Genomic DNA, 12491 nt, shown 5'->3' with positions numbered 1-12491 from the left:
GCATCAATAAGTTTATCAATATACTCTAACTCTTGCTTCTTAATACTCAGTCTCTTCATTTCATTAACTAGACGGCAATATCTCTTGATTAGTTGTGCCATTGTTTCTCCTTTCACCATGGTGAAGATGTCAAATTCCTTCTTTAACAAAGCCATCTTAGACTTCCTCATATCTGGATTCCCTCTGTCTTTGTTTAGTAAAGCTTCCCAGATTGAGTAGCACGAGCCATTGTGCTGCAATAGTTGGAAAATCTCGGCCTTAATATATGTTGGAATAGGTACATCATTTTCTTTGCTCGGAGAAATCTGGCTCTAAAAACACTTCGGAATTTGAGATAAACAGTAGCTGGTACCATTCTCATTACGTGGAATGATGAACTCCACTTAGACCGCTTCCCATGCATCGTAATTAACAGCTTGTACGTATGTCTCAAATTTATCCACCCAGCTTGGATAGTCCTCCATTCTCAAAAGCTTAGGTGGCTTTGTAGACGTGCCCATCTCATTCTCGAGATTGATGTTTTGAAGTAATGCTGAAGGTTGTGACACCAAAGAACTCATTTCCTCCATAGTTGCACGTAAAACAAGAAAAACAATAGCTATAGTGTATAAGGTTGTTAACGTGTAAGTAATGGAGCGTATATGTATTAATAGCATGTAAGTCTTATTCGCTGTATAAAATGTTATATGACGTATAAGTAGCTTATGCGCTATTAACTGACTTATACGTTTTAAGACATACACTTTAACTTGACTTACACACAGGAACACACTTATGCGGAGCAAAACTTATGCGCTGATCAAGAGACATATACGTTTATTAGCAGACTTATACGGTGAAATTTTTTGTGAACTGATCATGATCTGATTCTTGAATAAATTGATTGAATATGAGGTTTTGACTCTTGCAGAAGTGATCACAAGGTGTTTACGAACATGTAGATGAGATTGAATTTGATTTTGATCCACATTTGAGTGTTTAATTGAAGAAATAGGTTTCGGTGATAAAATTGACTTGCAAAATTTTCAACTTTATATGAACTAATGTGTGTAATTCGGTCGTAGACATGATTTGATACCACTTGAAAGACTAGTTGTTGGATCATATGATGTCATCGTATACATGTAAATGCAATATGATACGGACCGAATACGTTGTGTCACTATACTAAGCTATAAGGCGGAAACAAATAGAAAAGGAATCAAACAAATATCCACTCAAAGTAATAATCACTCTTGAATATAACAATGTCAGAGAGTACAAGTGATTCCAAAAGTATTTCCAAAGATTACAAAATATGACAAAGTTTCACCTATTTATACATCTTGGCCTATGGGCGTATAAGTCTACAACGTACAAGACTTATACGGGCGTATAAGACTTACACGCTGGGTAAAGTGACTTATACGTCCTTAACAATTTATTATGACCTAAGCCAGGTCGTTTAACCCTACAAGACCTAGCATTAGACATTTTTCACTAATAATATATATAGTTTTTATTTATATCTTAGACTATTTTTGTATAAATGTAAGATGATTAGTTAATATAAATTGAATTTGAGGCTTTTGGTTGCTGCAATGTTTGGTAACTGCAAATATAATATTTATGAAAACAAAATGCTAAATACAAAGAATTGTTGTTTTTAGGATAATCAAATAATTGCCTTTTTATATCATTTACAACGAAGCATTTTTTTTTACTATTTTACACCGTTTTTAAAGTTTTCTTTTTGGTACTATTTTTCATCGATTTTTGAGTCATTTAAATATCTTTTCCAACACAAGTTTTAAAATGGTTTTGAAACCATTATTTAAACACTATTTAATCATTTTAAAAATGGGTCTTTTCCGTATTAGTGCAAGAATCTTTCCTGTCCACAGCTGTTGTGGGATTTTCCTAGGTGTTAAAATTGGTAAGTTAATCCTTTTAGTATTGTGCTAGTCACTCCCTATGGGAATCATCATCCTCATTGAGGTTTTCCCCAGAAGGTCACCGATTCTAGTACTACTTCTACATAATCAAGCTTAACTCTTGAGTTTTCATGTGCCCGACAAACATCTAAACTTAAAACACATTAATGATTTAAGAGGCGGGAAAAAAAATTTAACTCAAAATCTCTTGTGTCCACAATCAATGTGGGACTTGCTTAGGGTTTAGAATTGGTCAACTTATGTTCTTCATATCGTTACAGTGTAAATGACACGTAGAGATTTAAGACAAGTATCGGTGATATTAAATCCAACATAACCCTCATCAATCTCTTCATGCTCACCAGTATTGAAATGCTCATATTGTTGTACAAGTAATTTAAACTTGTAGCCCTTAAAGGTTAACTTGATTAGTTATGACAAGAGTTTCCAAGCTTCATTTGTTGTTTGACACATAAAATTTTTTCTTGGTAAAGCATTATAAAGAATTGACTTAACTTTAGAATTCTTTGAAATCATTTTCTTATTTTCACTTGCGCAACATTCCTTTGGTTTAGGAATATTCAACTTGGTTTTCGCATCAAGTACAGATGGAACAAGATCTTTATTTTCAATAATTTCCCAAAGATCTACATGTTCTTCTTTTACTTAAGTTTCAGATTTTTGTTTCCAATAACAAAACTTTCATTCTTAATAAATGGTGGCCTAGACATAGCATTCCCCTATACATAGCCATGAATTAAACTCAAATTTTTGAAAATGGTTTTGAAAAAATTTAGATCAACTTGCCCTAATACTAATTATAGAAAACTACAAGGGATGAATAGTTTTTCTTTGTTTTTAATTCAGCTTTAATGAGCTAATGGTTTCGCTAAAAACTTTTCATAACATATATAAATAATGCAAATAAGTAAAGAGTTTAGCAATAAAGATGATACAACCGATATATATATATATATATATATATATATATATATATATATATATATATATATATGGGTTCAAGTATATATTAACTATTAGTTCACTATACATCCTCTCCCCAATCCCCGGATTAACAGTTTTCTTCACTAAATGTACCCCAAAACGGTAGAGATCACTAATATAATTGTCTTATTCTTAAAAGGGAAGGATCACCTTCTTCACCAAACACATCAAATGCTTAGCTTTTCAATTCTTCAAAATATGTTCACTATGTCAAGATAGTGAACTCACCTAATAACTAACTCTACATCAAGATAGAGTTTCCAAACTCAATACGATAACAACATTGTTTAAAGATAGCATGTTCCCTTTTCAAATCATCAACAAAATGATGAATCCTCCCTTTTCAAATTAGTAGAACAATATCTAACAATGCCCTCTTAAATACACAAGTAAGATGTGGGTTTGTAGATTGAAAAAGTTTTTTTTCTTTTTCTCTAGCTTTTAATCTCTTATTATTGATCTTTAAAGCTTAAGTTCCTGTTGAATTACAAAAGGGATTATCTTTTAAAGTATGTGTGAAAGTTATAGAGAAAAGGGGTGAAGAGTTATAATAATCCTTCTACATATAGCCAAGCATTTGAGATGCAAGATTTATTTGTTGGACTTGACGTCCAGTCCACATCACAATGTTTTGAACAATGTGAACGTTATGTAAGTTCTTTACCTAGATTTTTGCCTTCATTTACAAGTACTTTAAATAGTGTCCCTATCATTTCCCACTTATCCTCATAGCTAAAACCATGTATTTCACTCAACGGGTTAAGTACACTTTGATTTATTCTTCCAAATTGCTGGTCCCGATTGATCACTCGATCCATCTTTGTCGTAACCCACACTTTGACAAGAAGGTTAACGACGCGGCTAAATTGGAGAAGAATAATAGTGTATTAAAAGCGGAATCAATGACACACTAATTGTTGCTTGAAGGACACAATAAAGACACGCACACACACAGATTCACTCAAAAGATTTCCATTAATAGTAAGGCGATTACAAAAAAGAAATCATTAGGGTCCTATGAAAGGAATGATTTGATTCTTAGGCAGAATATCCGTGTGAATATATCAGCCGTCAAATCGTTGTCAATCAATATTCAGGTGTCTCTTTCTTTCCTCCGTATTGTGTGTCCTTCATGTTAGGAGACGTGCCCTAGATCATTCTATTTATAGGCCTGCCTCCTGACAGCTGTCATACCTTTCTAGAAACCCTAATCATTAATACATAATCAGAAAATCATATTACAAAATATACTAAGTGTAAAGCAGGTCTTTGGGTAGGCTTTGGAGCCTTTGTCTTCATCGAGTAGACCTAGTAACCTTGAAGTGTGCTTGGGAACAGTTCTCCGGGTAGACTTTACTTTGAGTATTTTTCCTTAGAAAAATACTCACTTAGCAGTCTTCAATCTTCCTGACCATAGAAAACTTTGCTCGTTATGATCCTACGAGCAAAGTATTCTTCATGAATCCATTCAACTATTTGTTAAAGAATAACTTATTAAGCAAACTAAAGTGTGCTAGTAACACTATTTGATTTGTGATGGTAGCACTGTAGCTTGCTCGGAGTTGAACCTTGCTAGAGAAAGTCCTTTGAATGTTTCTTGAATGACTTTCTCAAACATGCTCGGACTACTGTTTGTTAGTCAAACCTTGCTAGATCCTCCAAACTACTTGGCTTTATTAACTTGGTTTAGTCGAGAGTTTGCTAGTAAGAAAACTATGCTTGACCTGAAGAACACCTTGCAGGATGAACTGAATCCTGCTCGGATTATCACTTAGAAAGACTTCAAGAAGATAACTCTTCCCGGAAGGCAAAATACCTTGCTAGGCTTAAGTAAAATCTTGCTCGGATGTCTAAGTGTGCCCGATGTCTATACTTAGCCGTTTTCGGGGAGGTTGAGAAGATTCCAATCTTCCTTAAGTCCATTTTCTCATCCCAACAGTCTCTTCCTAGATTGGAACACTCTCAGCTGTACCAAAACACCTCTATGGTTACATACACTTAGATTAAAATACACATCAAATCATAATTCAAATTCCATAACAAAATCAAATTATTACAAAGTGAGAATTCTGTCCAGTGGACGTTACAATGTAAAGCCTAATCTAAACATGATCTTCACCTTCTTGCGTTGTAGGCTGCTTGTCTTTTTTCAACTCTCACTCCTCCTACTTTTTCCTTAAATATAAACAATTGTTGTTGATGAGAATGATTATCATGAATTGTCCAGTTCATAATATCTTTCAAATGCTCATCATGAAGGAAGGTTAGGTCATCATAATTCTTGATCATACCCAATGTCATTCCAGCTGAGTTCCTGAGAATGTAGAAACCATTGTTCTCATCATAATCAATCCTTGTTGTTCTACCATTCTGCTGTAACTTCATGGTTGGGTCTTCTCATTCTTCTTCTCATACTTATGCATGTCATCATGTTGGCCAGAGGATTATTGTTCTTTACCCTGGAGTTGTATCCAAATTCAGCACATCTGATGTCACTAATCCTCTTGCCTGTTTTGGTATTTTCATATTCATTCAATCTCCACTTCTTATTCTGTTTTAACAAAGGGAATCCCATCCCTGCTTCACTTTTCAAATATTTATCCAGCTCATTTTGCTTCCTTCCAACAAGTTTATTTCTGTTATGATAGTCATACAAATCCAGAGTTGCCATCTTTTTCAATTGTTCTTCCTTGTATTCAGCAAAGTCATCTTTGAAGATTATCTCCTTCAATTCTCTACTTTCGAACACAACCTTCAATGTGTGAGACACAGAGTCATAAAAGATCTTGATAGGTAGGTCCACATCACTTGGTGGCCTCTCTTGTGTCTGCGGTTCAGCTCTTTGTGGGTTATTTTTGATTATAGAACTCTGTTCTCTTTAAGCTGAGGGTCTTGATGGTACAGCTTTCCTGGGTTTAGTGCCCCCCATAACTTCAAATTTCTTCTTATATATGGAGATCACCATCTCCGCTGACATATTTAACAGATCTACAAGGTTTTCACCTCCATCTCTGAATAGTTTGCCAATCATATTCATCAAATTTTCATCCCCAAGCTGACCGGCTGGTACATACTTTAATCCACCAGGTCCAACTATAAAACTTCTGGGGTTTCTTTTCTCTTCCAACAATTTCTCCCATTCAGCCTTTTTCTTCATAAAACAATTGTTTCAATTGTCCTTTTCCCAGCATATCAAAGGAATTTTCTTTCATACTCTTATTTTTCATTATTTCCTTCAGGTTCTTGATCATCACCTCATCTTCTCAATGATCTCTATGTTCAACAGGTTCTGGTTTGACTTGTATAGGGATAGATGGTTTTCATGCTTCAGCTCCTTCAAGATCATCCTTCTCCATCTCAGACATGAGTAGAGCTATTTTGTCAGTTCTGCTCAAACCTTCAAGTTCACTTGATCTCCCCCTTACCCCCATCAATATATACAACATTTCTAATTGCTCTTCTTCTCATTTCTTCTTCTTTTCAATTATACTTTTTTTCAGTCAGGGATACAAGTCTTGATTTCTTGGTTGAGGATTCTGGGTGATCTTTCATTGATAGTCTTCTAAAGTGCGATTCAACCTTTTCCTTTGTAAAACTGTTAACCAACTCTGGAGCCATTCCTTCATCAATCAATTATTTACATTTTCCACCAAATCTCTTTGACAATTCATTTATCTTTTCAGTGTGTTTTACTTCTTTTGCCAATCTTTCCTTCTCTTCTCTCTCAACTGTTTCTCTAGTCACATTGTAATTTCTTTCCAAATAATGAAAACTCATTCTACTCAAATACTTCTCATTCAATCCATGTCTTCTCAATATTCTCTAAACTTCATTGAATCTTTGTTTTTCTTTTCAATCATCATCCTGATTTCATAATCTTCTTTATCAACCAGCTTTTGCAACTCCTCATCAGATAGAGGAGCCAAAATTTCAAATTTCTACCCATGTCTTATCAGACTAACAATCAGAGGGTTATTCCTTCTTGCTTCATCAAGACTCTGTTGTATATTCTCCCTCTGTTCATCAGTTATTTCAATTTGAGGTGAGACAACATCAACGTTTTCCACTTTATCACCATGATCATTATCATTGTCATCATCATTGTCATCCTTATCATCATTATCATCTCCAACACTTTCATCAGCTTCAGTGTCATCTTCTTGTTCAGTTGAGTCATCAAGTGCTTCTATTCTTGGTTCATCAAGATCATGTACAACTTCAGGCATGGCAACTTGAATAGAAACAAACTTTACAGGGCTTGAGTGTTCCTCAGGGCTTTCAATAATATATTCAGGATCACCATCCTTCTTAGCCCTTTTCTTCACACCTTCATCATCCCCTTGATCATATTCATTATCTCTGACTCTCTTTCTAGTATATTTCTTTCCAAACTTAGAGTCCTCACAGCTCCATTCAGATGGATTCTTCTCAATATCTTCCATAATTCCTTCAACCCATTTATTTGAGAATATAGTTTCAAGAGATTCTCCAACCTTGTCTGGTACCATCTGCTTGATAGGTTCATCATGTGTAGTTTCAGTAGTGGTTGGGTTTTCTCATTCAGCAAACTTACTAATAACCAAAGCTAAGGTGTTGTCAACCTCTTCAGGTTGTTTCATTTTTATCAAGACCTCAATTACGTCTTGGTCAACATCATCATCACTCTGATTAAGAGTCTTGGAATGTTTGCTTGTTCAATTAATGATTCTTGTTCAGCCAACTCTTCTGCAATCATGGTTTGGGCAATAAATTCCCTTTCCATTGTTTCTCTCACAATATTGGCATGCCTTTTGGCAGCCTGTGCATTCTCATAATCTTCCTCATCATCGACCTCCTGTGTATCTACATGCACTTCTTCTTATTCAAATTCTATTATGTCTTTTCCCTTCTCCTTTCTCCTCATCTCATCTTCTGTTTCAGGTGGGAAATTTTCAATATCATCCATCAAATCTTCTAACTCTTTATCACGCACAACCTTCTTGGAAATTTCTTCATTTGTTTCTTGATCAGTTAAGACCAGTTCCTCAGTTGCTTCACCTTCATACATCACTAAATCAATCAACACATCAGTAGCAACAACATCAGTTGCTATGGCTTCTGTGGTTAGAACATTTTCAGTCGTTTGATCATTCATATCAACATCATCATTATTTACTATCTCCTTTTCTCTTTCCTCATTCACCATATTCTTCTTTGAAATTATATCCTGAGCATCATAGTTTTGCGCACCTCCATCTGAGTCATCTCCTTCATAGCCTTCATCATCAAACCCTCTTTCATCACTATCATTCTCATCAACATCACTATCTCAATACATATTTGAAATATTATTCAAGGCATCAACCTCAATCTCCACATCAGCCTCTACCATATCTTCATCTACCATCTCTTCGTTTACAACAGTGGAAATTGGAACATTCTCTCCCTGTTTTGGTACAGCTGAGGTCTTCTCAACCTCAGCCTCTAGGGCTTGAATATTCAAAAGAGCTTGGGCCAACTGTTCTTTTAAATCGGCATTCTCCTTCAACAGTACTTCATTCCTCCCTCTCACATCAATGTTTTCACATATAAGATTTAGGTTTCTTCTGAGCAGAAAATCATTATTTGTAGAAGTTTGAGTAGGTATTTCAATCTGAGTTTGGGTAGGCTCAAGGGTTTGAGAATGGGTTGGGGATTGTATTGGTGTGAATATAGGTGGTTGGCTTGGTCTAAGGTCTGAGAATGTGTTGGGGATTAAAGTGGTGTGGGTGGAAAGTTTAGTAGGCGAGTAGGAATTGTTGAGGAATGTAAGGTTCATGTATGTTTTGGCTTGGGTTCAGGATAAAGGTTTGGGTTTGGGTTAAGGGTTGAGTTTGGGTTAAGGTTTCAGACAGGCTTTGGGTATGGGTGGGTGGTGTTTGGATTGATGGGGATTGGTTAAGTTGGTCATGGGGTGGTGAGGAAGGTGGTGTGGCTAGGGGTGTAGGTAAGGGTGTGGTTGGTGGTGAGGGTATATGCACATTCTCCCCCTTAACTTTTTCATCAAAAACATTTTCTCCTTCATCTCCTCCTACTCCACTGATGTGTGGGTAAAAGTATGTGCTTTAAGTGTTTTATATTGTGTGTTTTACTTGTTTATTTGTATCGAACACAAATACTTTGATAGGTTTTATGTTTACAGGTGTGCGGAGCTTAACGGAGCTTAAAGAAGCTAACTTGGAGCATTCATGATGGAGTGAAAATGAAAGTAATGATGTATGAAATGATAGAGAATTGAAATATGAATACGTGGCCGTAAACGGGGAGGAAAACGGAGTTGAAACGAAGATTTTATGAAGAAAACAGTTTTGGCCCAGCATAACCGTAAGGCAGAGTGGTCTGACCATAAGCTACGGTGGCCAGACCGTAGCTTACGGCTTGGTCTGACGAAATTTAGTTTTTGGGTGATTTTCTTCCCTATTTAAAGCCCAAAAACCTTAATATCGAAACCATTCAATCATAATCAGTCTTGGGACTTCTTGGAGGCCATCATACATCATCCTAACACCTACCAATCCCTACAATCATCCATGTTATCACCATCTCAACCAAGAATCAAGATCTTCAAGATGCATGGCTAAAGCTTTTGTGACCATCTCCGGGAGTAGGGTTGTGTTTGTAAGCAAGACCTTTTGGTATTTGAATCTTTATATTGGAACTAGAGTTGATCAATCATCCGGTTGATTAACCTTTTATGTTTGTTTATGCATTCAATAGTTTTTCGTAATTGGATGTTTTGTGATTTTATCAGTTTATTGATTTGTGGTCATCAATTTTTAGGATTAAGTTCTTTGAGTCATTGACCCATTTATCTTTAGCCATTAAATCACTTATATTTATCAAACCCTAAAACTGGTAATCAATTAGGTTATTATTTATCCAAACCAATTGTTCGGATTAAGTTATATCAATCACTAAGGTCAAATATCTAGTCTTTTGATTATAGGTGTAGTCAAACGAATTTTCCAAAGAAGTTTAATCAATTGGTCTAGTTTGCTCCACAACCTGAAACCTGGAGTTGGTTATCTTTCTCTTAATTGTTTTACAGCCAAACAATATTTAAACCGCTTGACATCGTCTGTTCACATTAATTATTTTTATAATAAAATTTGAGTTTAACTTGCACTTTCGACTGATTCCCTGTGGATTCGATACCTTACTTGCCCTAGCTAGTAAAGGTATTTCGTAAATGTTTTTGATTGACCTTTCGACATCGATCAAAATGGCGTCGTTGCCGGAGAATCAACGCACAAAGTGCTTGTTTAGCTTAGTTTTTAGTTTTTGTTTTTAATTTTTCTTTGTTGATTTTACGCTTGGTGTTAGTTTTTGTGTCTGTGTAGGTAACTTCACAAGTTTATGCAGACGAGATATTCCCGTGAGAAAGAGCCGCTCCAATTTGATCTCGAAATAGAGAAAACAGCAAGACGAAACCGAGCAGCTCAAAAACCCATATTAAACCAAAAACCCGAAATCATAACGCCAAAAGAAGAGACTAATAGTAACCGAAACCGAGGGGACCCGAAAATGCACCAACCAAATAACCAAGAACAGCCAGTTCCACAAAACCAGAATGTTAACCGTGACAGAAACCGCAATCTGTTCAACCAAAGAAATGTTAACCGTAATCCCAGGAACATTGATGACCACTTGTCGATCAAATCAGCCCTAGTGAACTGTCAAATACACGATGATTTGAGAGAGGAAAGACCCGAGATTGATCGTGCTCGTGCACGGGTGGAAAATTGGCACATATGTGATGATTTTGGTTATGATTCTGAGGATGAGGAGGAGCGTAGAGATGAAAAGGGGGTCGATATCAGCAACAAGATCCCCGTGATGACCAAGAAATTAGGCAGAATCATCCAGAATATCATAGAGATTGAACACCGAGACGACAAAAACACCATGAACAGCCGTATTATGATTTTGATGATGGAGTTCCAAGGGCGTTTGTTCTACAGCCAGTCAAAGGCGTTCAAAGCCACTTCATTCCACAAGTGTCTACGAATCCTTTACCAATCATCATTCCAGTCAGACGGGGAAGAACTTTTTCGGTAAGGCAGAACAGTTTAAAGGGATTACCGACATTTCATGAAAGGCTGCAGAAGAACCATATTTACACTTGAGTGATTTCAACTCGATATGCGCACTCATCTTGAGTCAAGGTTTTACTAAGGAAGAGGTGAAGATGGTAGTTTTCCAGTTCAGTTTGAAAGATGCGGCAAAGCAGTGGTTTCTATCGTTGCCATCAGCTAGTATTTTCACTTGGGGAGATTTGGCACAACAGTTTTTAGATGAGTATTATACCCCTTAGAGAACCACAGACGCCCGCAACAACATTCGAAACTTTCAGCAGATCACTGGTGAAACTTTCTATGAATCATTCCAAAGGTTTAAACGATTGTTGAGGACTTGTCCACATCATGGGATTGCCTTATGGGAATTGATAAAGGCATTCCATGATTGTCTCTCAAATGATGATGTTCGTGACCTCCAAGCCACCACTATTGAATCTTTTCTTGCAAATGATGAAAATGAGGATTGGGGACATTTGGAGAGACATGCGACTAATTCAAAGAGACAGGCACAGTCGAACAGGATGTCAAAAATATCAGTGGTCAAAGCAGTTGAGAGTCATGGATTAGATGATAGAATGGATAGACTAGAAATGAAGGTGGATAGGTTGTTTGTTGCAGGTGTACAAGGAGCCGAAAAGTCAGGGAAAACATATTCGGTATGTGAAGGTTGTGGTGAATTAGGACAAGAGGTTGCGAGTTGTGGGGTTGTGCATGATGGAAAATTAAAGAAGAAGAGGTCGACTATGTGTAGGGTGAAAGGAAATACAATAATATGAACTCAAATACTTATCATCCGGGCCTCAGGAATCATCAAAACTTCAGCTATGGAAACCCGAACACACAACAGAACCCGAATTTTCAAGGCAGTTCTCAGAAAACAGGTTATCAGTCGAACCAGAAACAATATGGTAATGGTTCGGGAAGCGGTCAGAGTGGTTACAATTAAAGAGAAACTGGGGGTTACAATAAGGGTTATCAAAAGATTTATCAACAAGGGCAAGGGAATTCTTCGGGGAACAAAGAGGAATCACTTAATGATGTGGTTAAGTTATTGAAACAAATGAAGGCAGATCCACACCCAGAATAGAAATCAGGAGACTCAGAATAAGACATTGAATCAGAGGTTGGAGCTTCAAGAGAAGGCAAATGCTTCGAGAGATAAATAGGTGAGTCAACTGGCTGAATAAATGGCAAGCCTAAAGAGAAATCCATCTAGACTACCAAGTGACACTTTGAAGAATCCAAGCCATCAAAGTAGTAGTTCGTCAAACTCCAAAAATGCACACATTAGTGCCATCAAAATCGAAGATAGTGTGGAGAATGACATGGTTGAAAATTTGAAACGGGGGCACCACTAATCTCTATTCAGATTGGCGAGTTCAAGACCACCAAGTCACTTGTTGATTATGGTGCCAGTGTGAGTGTTCTACCGGGGAGTGTGTATGACCGGTTTAATTTTAGACCTTTACAAGAAGTT

This window comes from Bidens hawaiensis, unplaced genomic scaffold (genome assembly GCF_021521415.1).
Source record: "Bidens hawaiensis isolate Kalapana, Puna unplaced genomic scaffold, B.hawaiensis_p1.1 tig00001647_1, whole genome shotgun sequence".
Taxonomy (NCBI): Eukaryota; Viridiplantae; Streptophyta; class Magnoliopsida; order Asterales; family Asteraceae; genus Bidens; species Bidens hawaiensis.
Note: the sequence above shows the minus strand (reverse complement) of the source record.